Consider the following 14,659-nt stretch of genomic DNA (forward strand, 5'->3'; position numbering starts at 1 on the left):
TGGAGTAGGAGGTAGGGGCCAGTCCATGAAACAGACTGAAGGATTCTTTGATGCTGTGAGTTATCTCACAGTTCTGCTAGAACCAAAGATCCCATGTTCTCGTAATCTACTCAGCCTAAAAGCCTGTTCAGTAGGCAGACACTGGGTGCTCTGTTAGGTACTGCAAGGGACACAGAGTTGAGTAAGATACTGTCCCTGACCTTGAGAAACTTAGAATTGTGGAGGAGTGGGGAGGTAGTGATGGGTGAGGGACAACCGTATATATACAAATTATATAAGACAGAGCAAGCTTTGTTCAGTAGATAGCAAACTTGAGTGCCCACTGTGTTCCAGGTTCTGAAAATAGTGTACAGACATACGAGACATAGTTCTTGTTTTCAAGAACTCCCAGTGAATTAGGACAGATAGGCATGTGAAGGTTCACTGTAACACAAATATGTGGAGGACATGCTGAACAGATAACCTGGGAAAGAAGCTAGTCAGGGAAAGTAAGGATGGATTGATTAACTCCCTTGGGGGTGGGGGAGTTATTTGCAGACTTCCCCCAAGTATTGGCATTTGGACTTGTCTCTGAGTAGGTGATATTGGCAGAGGAATGGAGGAAGTCATTGCAGATGTTAGGGAACAGCGTGAGGGCCAGATTACAACTCAGTGTGATTGGAGTATAGTCTACAGGAAAAGGATATGGTAGAGGATGAATGAGGGTAGAGTTTAAACCATCCTGTAGGCAAAGGGGATCCATTGAGGTTGCAGGACTGTGATAGGAATAATGGATTAGGCGACAGAGATGATTGGAGACAGATTAGTTAGAACAGGTGTCAGCAAACTAGTGGGCCAAATCTAGCCCACTGTTGCCTAGGTTGGTCCTCAACTCCTGGGCTCCCAAAGTGATCCTTCCACCTTGGCCTCCCAAAGTGGAAGGCTGGGATTATAGGCATGAGCCACCATACTCAGCCTTATCTTTCTTTTCTTTTTAAATTTTTTTTTAAAATAAAGACAATGTCTCACTTGGTTGCCCATGCTGGTCTCGAACTCCTGGGCTCAAGTGATCTCCTGCCTTGGCCTCTCAAACTGCTGGGATTATAGGCGGGAGCCACCATGCACGGCCCGGACAGAACTCTTATTCTATATCTTCTCTATACCTTATATCTCACACCTAGTTTGTAAGTTTGATGACCATCTAATGGAAAAGACAGATACCATAGAAAATCTGGAACATTGTATGAGTTGAGAAGTTGGGGATGGGTAGACAGAAGCATCACTCAAAGCAGCTATGTTGTGGGTGGAGGGGCTTGTGATACTTTGAGACACCCTTTACCCTTCCCCTCTATAACTGCTGACACTTGTGGCCAGTTTGAACTTGTTTCTGCCCTTCAACTGCCAGAGCGCATAAGGCCCCTATGAAACTAAAGGCTGTCTTTCTCCTTCAGTCACCTTTACTAGCCGGAAACTGCGTAAGTGCCACTTGACATCCCTATGTGCTTCTCCTTGCCATTATACTGAGCCTCCTATTCCTTACTTCCTTTTTTCTTCAGCACTGTGGATCTGCCCTGAAGGATGGAAAAAGCACCATCTGGGGAGACCACAGTGGTGAGTTTGAAGCCCATTTCTGCATTCAGTTTACTATGTGACCTAAAGCAATTCATGTAATGATTCTGGCCCTTCTGTAGGCTCCAGTACAGGTGGAGCCACTTTTTGGGACTTGGGATTTCTTCTGTAAGGCTCTAGTTTTCATAGCATAGCTTCCCCCGCCCCTCAAAGTTCCCCTGTCTTTTCAGTATAGTATATGCTTACAGATCATTTGTTTGAAATCCACTACCTTCAACTGTGAGGAGAATAGTCATCTCACTAGCTGTTTTTATTGGTAGGGTTTCAGGAACTTGCAGGCAATCTCATTACTAGAGTGGAACAGACCCTGTCAGCAAGGCGTGATGTCTCCAGGATGGGCAGTGTAGTTCAGTATAGACAAATTTTTGGCCCTGGGAATCCACGATACCGTATAGGAAGCTTCTAAGGGCCAGGCACTAGTCTAGGCAGTTTACATACTTTTCTTCCCCGCATTTATCTTCACTATTCTGAGGTAGGTGATTTCATCACCATTTTATAGATGTGAGAACTTAAGTTTTAGAGTATCATTCAGTAGACAATGACTGACTCATTGAGGATACGGGAAAACAACTAAATATTTCTTGCTCCCAAGTAGAGAAGAGTGGTAGAAGAGACAGACAAGTAAACAGTGGCCATAGCACTAAGGATAACCAGTTTTAGTGACAGAGCCAGGGCTTAAACCTAGGTCTGTCTGCTAGTTGTTTCTCCTATATGCTGCCTTTTTTGCAGAAGGGTGGAGAGAGCAGTAAACCCAAGTGGACATCTAGGCTGGCAGGCAGTCTCTGGACAGTGGCCATTGGTGGGGAGGCCTGGCCTTGGATTTAGAACTGGGCTTAGTTCTGGGGGTCCGGGGGGTGGGCAGAAGTCTTAGGCGGGTGACTAAGGCAGATGCTGTCACGTGGAACTGAGCCCATTTATAGAATAAAGCACCTAATTTTGTGCACTCTAGAAAGTGAAGCCTTGTGGTCAGCACTGACCATATGCGGTGTATCACAAGAGCCCCACAGTCAGTCTATGGTATAAGAATAACAGGGAGGAAGAGTTGGTATCTAGGCCTTATGGTTAGGGGATGGGAGTTAGGGGTAAGACTATTTTATTTCCGGCCTGGAGTCAGAATTAGTCTGAGAACTGGATTTGAATTGCCGATTCCCACCTGAAGTGAGAGAGGCAAGGGACTTTAGAAGGTGATAGGGAGGCAGTCTTCAGGTTAAAAAAATAAGCTTTGTTAGAGTCTACAAATTATTTCAGCTTAAAAATTAGAACCATTTTCTTCCTAGCACAGCATTTGCAAATGCTGGCTCCTTTCCCCAGAGGCTATGTCTTCCTTTTTCTCTGACCATGGCTAGAGCATCCTTAAGTCCTTCTGCTAACTTGGGTGCTCTTCAGTAAAAGCCCCTGATAGTGCTAGGTTCAATTTCTTCATCTGTGAACTAAGGGGATTGGACTAGTAGACTGAGGCCCCAATGCCCAGTGTGGGCAAGAGCTCCTTTATCCACCAGATCTGAAGTTCTATAATCTTTACATAACTGAGCTGAATCCCTACTAAAATTCATAGATTCAATTTTGCCTGACCATCCACTTATGATTTTAATTTTTGAGTGAAATTGGCGTCATCTCTCAGATCCTAGCCCTCTACCCTGGAACTGAAGTTCTTGGACTGAATCTACATCTGTAGGTAGAGCATGGTCATTGCTTTTTTTTTTTTTTTTTTTTAAATGGAGTCTTGCTCCTGCTTCAGCCTCCCGAGGAGCTGGGACTACAGATGGTGTGCCACCATGCCTGGCTAATTTTTTTTTTTTTTTTTTTGTAATTTTAGTACTGAGACAGGGTTTCACCATCTTGGCCAGACTGATCTCAAACCCCTGATGACCTCAGGTGATTTGCCCACCAAAGTACTGGGATTACAGGCATGAACTGCCATACCTGGCCTGTCAGTGCTTTTTGAATAACTACTCAAAAACTGATATGTGAGCTTGAAATTTGCAGTTCCAGCCTTCACATTGAGGTCCCCTCTAAAGTTGTTCTGCACTATATGTAGTCTGAGTGAGGTGAGAGGTGGCCTGGTTGGGAATAAGGAGACTGATTCTGGCCCTGCCACTGACTTCACTCTTTGACTTTGGACAGATTCCCCTCCCTGCTCTGGTCTTACCTCCCTTTTTGTAAAATAGTTGAGCCCTTCCAACTCTGGTCTCATCAGGAACATGAAAGCCATTTTCTACACAGTCTCAGTTGCACAGAGGAGTGTCTGGCCCAAGCTTTGGTGTGTTGGTTACTGAATATAAAGCTTTAGATTCTCACTTCCAGCTTAAGAGGGGGAAGGGGAACCATCCAACTGTCTCATTAGCATGGAGAAAAGAAAACAGTAATTACTTGTGCCTCCCTTGATAATTCCTGCAGGGTTGTTTCTTCTAGGGAAGGAGGAGGGGAATACTGGAGATAGCTTCAGCTGAGAAAGGAGAAATGCTGTTAGCTGTCCAGAAAATGCAGAGGCAAGAATGATTGTCTTGCACATCTGTTGTATTCTGTGGACGTTCCTCCAGGCAGCTTGGAGACTGCCTAGATTGAGTTTCATCTATTTATGGCATGCATTATGTTCTCCTACATGAACATGGGTTGGACTCAAGACCCCTAATGTCACCTGTCATTAAGAAACCAGCTGTCCTGTAGGGCCTACTTTTTGATACACTGGGCATCCTGACAGCTGTCTTTGTTTGGGTGTAGGGGAGGGTTTTACTAAGCCAATTTGTGTCCTGGCTGTATTTTCTATTATGTTGTGAGGTCATTTTTTTAACCCCCACAGCAACACAGCCAGTTGTTTTATTATGCCTTGGCATAGGCAACCATACAGTAGAGCCAGTCACAAGAGTCAAGGTCAGGTATTCTTATGAAGGGAGGAATCTGGGAGAACTGCAAGACCATCGCGTTTAGTCAAGGCTGGAATAAGCAATCTTTATAGAAGGGTTGAACCAGTTTTGAGCCTGAGAAGTTAGGGGCAGCTGGAACACAACTATCAAATAGATTGGCGAATTGACCTGTGGGATGAGGGCCATTTGCCCTGTGCCTTTGCCCTGTGCCAGTCTTTTACTCCCTGCATGTGGTCAGTTGTGAGTGCTGACCCTCGCGGAAGTGGGTCGGAGGCTGCCTTCAGAGGAGCGCTGCCTGAGGGAGCCTGGAGTCATTAGGCTGAGATTATCTCCTGCAGCTGCTCACTCCTTCCTTGGTTGCCACCCCAGAGGCCTAGAGAACCCAGCTTCCCAGCTTCCCTTTCTCTTCCTCTCTCCTGAGGAAGATATCCCTTCAGCGACACCTTTTTTTTTTTTTGGAGACAGTGCCTCACTTGTTGCCCAGGCTGGAGTGCAGTGGTGCAATCTTGGCTCACTGCAACCTCTGCCACCTGGGTTCAAGTGATTCTCCTGCCTCAGCCTCCTGAGTAGCTAGAACTACAGGCATGAGCCACCATGCCTGGCTAATTTTTGTATTTTTAGTGGAGATGGGGTTTTGCTATGTTGGCCAGGCTGGTCTCAAACTCCTGACCTCAGGTGATCCTCCTGCCTCTGCTTCCCAAAGTGCTGGGATTACAGATGTGAGCTACCTCATCTGGCCAACACCTCTTTCAGCCAGTCTTCCTTCCTGTAGGTCCTAGAGCTTGCTTACTCTAAACAGCAAGGGTTCTATAGGGACATGCTATTTAAAAAAAAAAAATGGTTTTACAAATTTAGGAGATGATTTCTTCTGTCAAACCTCTTTACCCCTGCCCCAGGAATGCTCCCTTTTTCTTGTCCCAGACCTTTTGCTTGATTCCCCACCCTTTGATGTCCAGACCCAGGCTTCTCATAATTTTCACTCTTCATTCACTTCCTGGCTCTTTTCCCCAGCCTCCAGCAGTAGATTCCTGTTTTTTTTTGTTTTTTGGTTTTTTTGGTGGGGGTGGGGCAGGGGCATAAGGAAAGTTTTTCAACAAAGCTTTCATGACAGGGAGCTGTTTGGGAAAGGATATACTCTCAGGGCTTGTTAGCCTGGAGTAATGCTGGTAGAGGAGGAAGCAGTGACAAGGGGAAGAACCTGCTTGTCTTCTGACCTCAGGAGGCTTCAGCCTAAACCAGGCAGAGGTTGGGCTGGGGCAGGGCAATAGTGAGGACTGAGGGTGGGAGCCCTGAGGAGCTTGTCGATAACTACTTCACATTACCTCCTGTTGGCAGATTTAGTTTGGAGTTTGGACAAGCAAACTCCCTTCATTTAACATTTATAAAGAGGAATTCCTGCTGCTTCTCTTTTAAATAAAAGTCCTTTGTTCTGGTACCAGAAGGAAAAAGATCTTTCCCAAAGTCTAAGCCTCAGACATTTTAAACCTGCTTAGGTGTCTCTTTTCTTACCAGTTCTCCCTTCACCCCTTTCCCATTCTCTTTTCTCTGCTCCCTGCCTTTTCTCTGCTCACATCTCCCTTAACTTGTGAAAACAAGAATGGGAAAAGGACATCTGAAGCCAACACATTAGGAGGTGTTTGATTGGTATAGATACTGGGGCTGAGACTCTGAATGAGGAACTTGAGATTTTGGACTTTACTTCTAGTCCTCAGAATAAAAGTTGCTGGGCAGGTTTTGTTTATTCCTTTAGTTACTCACATGTCAGATACTTAAGCTGATGGAGATCCTGGCAGGTAGTTCATAAGACCCTAATCCTACATAACACAGGACCCATATGATAGTCCATAAGACTCTAATCCTGTCATAAGTTCACAATCTTATGGAGGAGACATAGCAGCAATGAGCACACAACCCCTACTCCTCCCATAACCCCCATTCAAATCATTGAATTTTGAGGATAGAAAGAACTTCAGTTTATCTGGTCTTCTTTCATGTTGCTATGTAATAAAGTAAGGCAGATCAGGAGAGTATAGGCTCCGGAGTAAAGTAAAGCAGACCTGCATTCAGATTCTAGCTTTGTTGCTTACTAGCTGTTTGACCTTGAATGGCACACTTAGCCTCACTTATCTTTAGTTACCTTGGTTGTAAAATGGGCGTGTCATCACCTACTTCACAATGTATCATAAGGATTAATAGTTTTAACACCCAGCCTCATGCCTGAGGCATAGTAGTAGCAGCCCATGTCTTTCTGTCACCCTTTATCAAGGCCTGGCTTAAATCTTTGCTGCTTCTGTGAAGTTTCTGAGACAACCCTAGGTCAGACTGATTTGTTTATCCATTTCACAATACATAACATTCTTTGAACTGTTGGATCCTGCCTAATAGTCTCAGTAATTTTTTGTGGGACATCATAGTTCTACCCTGAATGCTATGTGCCTAGGGATAAAGAGTGTTCTCAGTCATCCGCGCATCCTCCATAACCCCTCACTCAGAGCTGTGTACACAGCAAAGCCAACCAGTACAGCTAATATCAGGAAATATTTTTTGACTAATTGGATAGAAGATTCATGTATGTACTCTGTTTTTCAGCTTACAAGAAGAACTATAAAAGACCTGGCTGGAACTCTTCTATCCTAACTCTGCCCTTTTCCTCACCTGTTACCACATTGATAAAAACATGTGATCATAAAATCTCTTTGTTGGCAGTATAGGAATTCCCTTTTTGCAGATGAGGAATCTGAGATGCAGATTAGAACTCAGGTCTCTTGTTAGGCGATAGATCCAGACTAAGTAGGAGAATGGAAACAGAAATCTTATAACTGGCCAGGTGCGGTGGCTCATGCCAGCACTTTGGGAGGCTGAGGTCAGGAGTTTGAGACTAGCTTGGCCAACATGGTAAAATTCCATCTCCACTAACAATACAAAAATTAGCCAGATGTGGTGGCATGTGCCTATAATCTCAGCTACTTTGAGAGCCTGAGACAGGAGAATTGCTTGAACCCAGGAGATGGAGTTTGCAGTGAGCTGAGATTGCACCACTGCACTCAAACCTAGGCAACAGAGTGAGACCCTATCTTAAAAAAAAAGAAAAAAAATCTTATAACTGACTGGGTGTCCATTCTTCAGAAAAAGTAGGAATTTCTACAAAGAAGGGTAATGGGTGCTGTATTCCTAAGGCCTTAGCTGATGGTGAGGTCAGAAATGAATATAGCCACAAGGTGGAGATGTTTCAAGAACATGGCAGAGAGAGTGGTGAGAAAAGGGTTCAGGATAACATCATAGATTCACTAGGCCTTGAAAATTAAGAAGGGTTTGAATGTATATAAATGAAGAAGGGCGACTCCAGTGAGACAACAGTATGGACAAAATATGGGAGCTGGAAAGTCCAAAGTAGAAAGTAAGGTGGGTGATGACCAGATCATAGCATACCTAAGAGCAAGGCTGAGGTAACTGGGAGCCATGACTTTTTTTGAGCAGGGAAGTGGCATTAGAACTATTAGTCTGGCAGTGTGGGTCTAATGGATTGGAGCAGGAGGGGTGGGGGAGATTAGTGAAATAGAGACCAGGGAAGAGACTCCTGTAACAGTCTGCCCTTGTAATGTCAATAAGTTTTAAGAAATATTCCAGTAGTGCAAGCAAGAGATAATGTGATCTTGAACCAAGAGGAAGTTGACATAGTAAGGAATAAAGAATACTTTGGTAGGCTGAGGTAGGTGGATCACCTGAGGTCGGGAGTTCGAGACCAGCCTGGCCAACATGGCGAAACCCTGTTTCTACTAAAAATACAAAAAATCAGCCAGGTGTGGTTGCAGATGCCTGTAATCCCAGCTACTCAGGAGGCTGAGGCAGGAAAATTGCTTGAACCCAGGGTGGGGGGTGGGCAGAGGTTGTGATGAGCTGAGATCACGCCACTGCACTCCAGCCTGGGCGACAGCAAGACTGTCTCAAAAAAAATGGTTTGGATGTAGAGCTTTCGGAGGGGGGAAGAAAACAACCCACAAGGATTTGGCAATTGCGGGAATAGGGAAGGGAGAGAAAGAGGAGTTGAGAGCATGAATATTTGGAGTTGAAGTACCTGGGAGGATGGTTATGCCGTTCTCTGAATCGTGGAGGCTGGGAAATAGAAGATGAATTGAGTTTGTTGACTTGTTGATTGGAGGTGTCGATAGTCCAGTCCGCTTACCACCTGACTCCCTGGTGCCTTTGCCTTTGTCCTTTGATCCAGAGCTGCAGAGATCCTTCGGTTCCTTGTGTTTGCTGCTTTGTTCCAGGCCTGGAGCCTGCCCCCCACAATCCCTTCACTCATGACTTGGAGCAACTTTCACTCCCTCTGAAATAAAATAGTGCTTAGGCCAGTACCTAGTCTGTTTCCAACTGTGCAGTAAATGCCTATTAAATAGTTGTTGTTATTATCAGAGCTTTGAGATTATAGTAGTTAGAGATTAGAGAAGCCTCTGGAACCACCTGGTTGAAGGACTCAGGAGTCATTCGACTTGTATTGAGTAAAAAGCCTGGACTGCAAGTATATGGAGAGGATGTCAGACTTGGGTATGGATGGATGGGGGACTCTAAGCCATATAAACTAGAACAAGAGAAAATGTTTCTTGCTTTCTTCTGCTTTTGAAAATTGTTACATGTAATGTGAGGTTAAGAGGGCAAGCCCTGGAGTTGGACTTCTGGGTTCAAATCCCAGTTCCATTATCTGTTAGCTGTGCAATGAACAAATTTACTTAATTGCTCTGTGCCTCAGTTTCCCCATTAGTAAAATAACACACCAACCTTACAAGATTGTTGTAAAGGTGAAATGAGTTAATACAAATAAAAGGTTTACATCAGTGCTGGTATATGCTACTATTTTTATTCCAGAGTCTGCTCTGTTCCACATTCCTGGGAATGAATAGATAGGGATTTCTCTACCATCCTCACCCAACAGAGGAGGGAGCTGAGCACAGAAACGTGAAATAAATCTCAGAATGCTTGAAAGTTTTTCTCAGCTAGAATCCAGGTTATCTAAACCTGGAGGAGCCTGGGCCACAAATGAGACAGACTTAGAGTTGTCCGGAAGACCTGAGATTCACTCCGAGTTCTACCATGTGACTTATTTTGATCTTGGGCAAGTAACCTAGTCTCTGAGCCTTAGTTTTCTCATATGTAAAATACAGAACAAATTCCTTCTTGTGTCTCTAGTATGTACCTCAGTCTCCTTATAATTATATTCTAGCTATATTACTAGCCTTCTTGTTCCTTAAACATACCAAGACTACAGGGCCTTTGTACTTGCTATTCCCTCCCTAGAACACTTCCCTCAGATCTTTTCATGTCTTACCCCCTCATGTCATTCAAATCTCTGTGGATGTCACCCTTTGGAGAGGCCTCATCTTGACCATTTTGTCTAAAACAGACTTCACCTTGCTTTGTTTTTCTTTTCTTTACTTTTTTTTTTTTTTTTTTTTGAGATGGAGTTGTGTTCTTATCTCCCAGGCTGGATGGAGTGCAGTGGTGCCATTTCAGCTCACTGCAACCTCTGCCTCCCGGGTTCAAGCGATTCTCCTGCCTCAGCCTCCTGAGTAGCTGGAATTAACAGGCAAGCGATTGTCCTGCCTCAGCCTTCTAAGTAGCTGGAATTACAGGTGCCTGCTACCACACCCGCCTAATTTTTTGTGTGTGTTTTAGTAGAGATGGGATTTCACCACATTGGCCAGGCTGGTCTTCAACTCCTGACCTCAGGTGATCCGCCCGCCTCAACCTCCCAAAGTGCTGGGATTACAGGCATGAGTCACTGTACCCGGCCTGCTTTATTTTTCTTTATGACACTTAGCACTAGTTGAAATTATATACTGTAAATAATTGACCTATCTTTTGCTAGGATGCCAAATGTGTGAGAGCAGGAACTTCGAATGCCTATTGCCTGTTCTGAGCAGCATCCCTAATGGACTTCTCTCTCTGTTATAGGTCAGCCCTATTCCCAGACGCAGCTGGTGTTGACCCTGCAACTCAAAGGAGGAAACAACTGGCTAAGCTCAGCATTGTTACTGGTGAGTTAGGGTGCCTGGGAAAGCTCTGGGCAAGCTTGGGCCAAGATACAGGGTAACTAGTTTGGCTATTGTTTTTACGTTCAGTAGATAATTTACAGGTGATTACTCTCCTACTCCAATAATGGATGTTGCAAAGGTAACCTTCTGAACTGAGAGGCAGGTTGAGACTGCTCTCCTAGAGCTGCCACAAGAATGTCTGGGATCATTTGCCGTGAATAGGGCAGAGCAGGCTTGCTTCCTTCTTGTTTCTGCTAGCTTCTTTCTGCTGAAGGGGGTATCCTGGGACCTGGCAGCTATACCTGTTCTCCCACAAGCTCTTTAACATGACCTCACAGCCCTTAGAGACTTTCTTAGCTTTCATTTTTACTGTGATCTGCCAAGTTCATAGGTCAGCTCCAGGAAATCCTGTAGTTTCCTCAATTCTGAAAAATGTCATATAAATAATGGTGAGAGTGGAGCGATAAGAGTAGGGCTGTATGAAGGAGATGTCAGGGGAAGCTTACAGATGGTGAGAAGGAAGGAAAATCAACACAATAGCACTTAGTATGTTATTGATCTCAATCTAGACAAAATCCCTTTTTGTATGTGGGGGGTTTTGTGTTTATTTTTGGGAGACAAGGTCTCACTGTGTTGCCTGGGCTGGCCTCAAACTCCTAGGCTCATGTTATTCAAGTGATCCTCCTGCCTCAGCCTCCCAAGTAGCTGGGATTACAGGTATACCACCATAACCCGCTCTAAAACCTCATTTTATAGATGAGGAAATTGAGGATCAGGAACTGAAATAATTTGCCCAGGGTTCACACCTGGGAATCCATAAAGCTGATATTAGAACCCAGGTCAGTCTGACCATAAATACCATTGTTCTTCCTGACTTGGGAGGCTTTCCTTGGGCAGCTAATCTCTCTAATTCTGGTTTTTTCTTTCTTTTTTTTTAATTCTGATTTTTCTTATAAAGTTCAAGAAGGCAGACTTAGGGATTCAGAAAGGAGATTCAGTTGAGGGGCCAAGCAGGGCAGGTAGGAGTTGGGGGTCCCTCTGAGCAAAGGTATTTCTAGTGAGGGGGCTACTAGACTGAAAGATAGGAAGAACCTTCAAGCAGGCCTAGGCCCAGGCTTAAAGTGACCAGAAGAAGAATACATCTGCAACACATGGGATCTCTTAAACACTTGGGCTGTCACAGGATAAGGACTTGAGTGCTGGCTTGAAGTTAAGAAACATGGGTTTTTATCTTCTCTCTCAACATGTGCCCTGAACAGTCTTCATTTCCGTATTTGTAAAGTTGGAGTGCCTCCCTGTCCCCTCATGTCTCATATGTGTATGCCAACCATGCGGGTATGTTATAGAGAATCAGAAGAGAATTGCAAGTTGGAAAGCTTTGTGAATTGTAAAAGCAGCATGAATGAAACAAGAAAGTGAGGAGAGAGCATTTTAAGTGTCTATCTTAGCTTGTCTCATGTTGTTACAAAGGAGTACCTGAGGTTGGGTAATTTATAAAGTTTGTCTCACAATTCATTGTCTGGAAAAGTTCAAGATTGGGTGTCTGCATCCAGTGAGGGCCTTAGGCTGCTTCTATTCTGGTGGAGAGGGAACTGAGGTGAGTAGAAATCAGAAGGTAAGAGAGGGGAGATACCAAGCTCTTAACAACCATCTCTTGCAGGAACAAAATGAGTGAGAATTCACTCACTTCCCCTACCCCTGCTCCAGGGACAGCATTAATTTATTCATGAGGGATCTGCCCCCAAAGATCCAAACACCTCCCATTAGGTCCCACCTTGAACATTGGAGACCTAATTTCAGCAAGCGGTTTGGAGGAGTCCAGCATTCAAACTATAATAGTATCTGTGGCATCTCAGTCTCTGACCTGTTTGCCACCCTGTTTCCCAAAAGTAAAAGGGAGGGTTTTCATTTGCAGATTTTCATTGTAAATCTTCTATGTCCTTCTCCTCTCCTTCTTTCTTTTGTGGGCCTTACCCGTAGCTCAGTCTTTCCATAAGGAAAAGGACTCCGGGGCACAGATGACAAAGCCAGGTAGCACAGCCAGCCATGATTTGCAATGTGTGGGCTGCAGAGGGCAAGTTTAACTGCGCTCATGAACCCTGGCTGCAAGGCACTACTGGCATAGGATGCTACAGTAGTTTCCAAGAGCCCATCCCAACAGGAGTCGGCACCCACCGAGATGTTGCCTTGTTCCTGCTGTCATCTCTTGAAGGCTATTCTTCTTTTGGCCCTAGGTCCCCTGCCTGCCCCTGCTTACTGCTAGTGAAAAAGGCTCTCGTGCTGTAGCCTTACATTTTATGGAGGCCATGGTCATTCCAGTTTTTTTTTACCATCTTGCTCTCCCCCTTCGCCAATGATGGAGACCATTCTCTTTGTACTGTGTTTTAACAATGGACATTCTGTTCTCTCTGCCTGAGTGCAAAGAGGGTTTTGGCTCCTACCTCCCCTTCTAGTCTGAATCTCCAGGCTCTTGCTGCCACTTCTTTTTGCCTTGTTAATCTAAAGTTCTACAGCTTCTGGCCTTTCCTTGGCCTGGGTGCCAAGCTTGGATCTTACACTTCCTGTAACAACTGCCCTGTGAAAAAGCTCCACTAAACTTAAAATATGGCTGGGCGTGGTGGCTCATGCCTGTAATCCCAGCACTTTGGGAGGCTGAGGCAGGCAGATCATGAGGTCAGGAGATCAAGACCATACTGGCTAACATGGCGAAACCCCGTCTCTACTAAAAATATAAAAAATTAGCCGGGCGTGGTGGCATGCGCCTGTAGTCCCAGCTACTCGGAGATTGAGGCAGGAGAATCGCTTGGGAGGCAGAGGTTGCAGTGAGCCGAGATTGTGCCATTGCACTCCAGCTTGGATGACAGAGTGAGACTCTGTATCAAAAAAAAAAAAAAAAACAACCAAAAAAACACAACAAATATGAATGATTCCATGTAAATAAGTGAGTAAGTCATAATGGGGGGGGTGTATATATACATTTATATATGATAAGCTACACATATAATAGCTTATTTACCTAACAACCTCATTTTTCCAGAGTCCAACTGAAAAACAAGGCAGAAGTAAAGCATTGTCATCCTTAAGTATTTGCACAGGGCTAATTTATTATTATTTTTGCATGTTGTAACAAGTTTAGCATTAGGTTTCTAACCTCCCCCCCTGCCCCCACCCCCCTCAAGATTAAAATCAGCATATCAAAAAGAGGGGAAGAGCTGCTTTATTAATAGCAGCTAGGGGTGAGAGCTTAAAGCTGACTGTAAGGGGAGGGGTGAAGGAAGAATGATAAGAAATGTTAAAACAACAGTCTGGAGGTCACTTAATTTAGGAGCAACACCTCTACAAACATCTATGTTCCTCAGTAAGGTGAGGGTGTGGCTAGGTAATTTCTGTGGTGGTTCTGAGTTCTCTTGAAGGCCAGAGTTATCAGAAAATGTTAAATTAATTATTTATAGTGTCTATTATATATTATCAGGCACTATGCTGAGTGCTCTACATAAATATATTTCATTTTCATAGCAACTTGGAAGGTAGGTGGTGATGTTCTTATTTTGTAAATTACTTGAGACTTAGAGATGGACGTGTAGGCAGTGATCAGAAGAGCTAAGCTTAGAATCCAGAAGAATCTGGCTCCAGAAAACCAAGATTTTCTATTATTCCTACATTGGCTCTTTCCCAAGCACCTAAAACTCTGGTCCTTCTCAGCCTCTTGAGCTAGTAGTCCCCCACTCCTCATTTTTATTCATTCTCCTAAATGCATTTTTCTTTTTGAAGATATACATTTATTTATTCAGTGAGTATTGGAGTATCTATCATATACCAGGTGCAGTTTCAGGTGTTTGAGGTATAGCAGTGAATAAAATAGTTTTCTTCCTGTAGCTTACATTCTAGTAGAGGAAAGCAGATAAACGAATAAATCTGAAGAAAAATAAAGCAGGATAAGGGAGTAGGGAGACACTGGATTATTAAACAAGGCCTCTCAGAAAATGAAATGCGTGCAGAAATACGCAAGAACTGAAGTAGTGAGCTATTTATATATCTTTTGGGGAATAACATTCTAGGCATAGAGTTGAGCAAGTTCAGAGATCCTGAAATAAGAGTGTTCTTATTGTGCTTGAGGAACAAAAGGAGGCCAGTGTGGCTACAGATGAAGTAAGC

The 14,659-nt window shown here is 44.2% G+C and overlaps 1 protein-coding gene across 3 annotated transcripts in view; it reads left to right on the top strand.

Moving 5' to 3' along the window:
• RALY (RALY heterogeneous nuclear ribonucleoprotein) overlaps nucleotides 1-14,659 on the top strand; it is an 83,179-nt gene that overhangs the window by 23,571 nt on the left and 44,949 nt on the right. For 2 of the 3 annotated variants that reach the window (XM_012455167.3, XM_012455170.3), the window contains exon 2: nucleotides 10,425-10,507. The gene's annotated coding sequence lies outside the window, so the exon portion shown is untranslated. Of the gene's footprint in view, nucleotides 1-1,561; nucleotides 1,591-10,424; nucleotides 10,508-14,659 lie in introns of those variants that run through there. The other variant, XM_012455168.3, reaches the window with a different exon arrangement.

Source organism: Aotus nancymaae, unplaced genomic scaffold (assembly GCF_030222135.1).
Source record: "Aotus nancymaae isolate 86718 unplaced genomic scaffold, 86718_ANA_hifiasm-v0.15.2.pri h1tg000029l, whole genome shotgun sequence".
Taxonomy (NCBI): Eukaryota; Metazoa; Chordata; class Mammalia; order Primates; family Aotidae; genus Aotus; species Aotus nancymaae.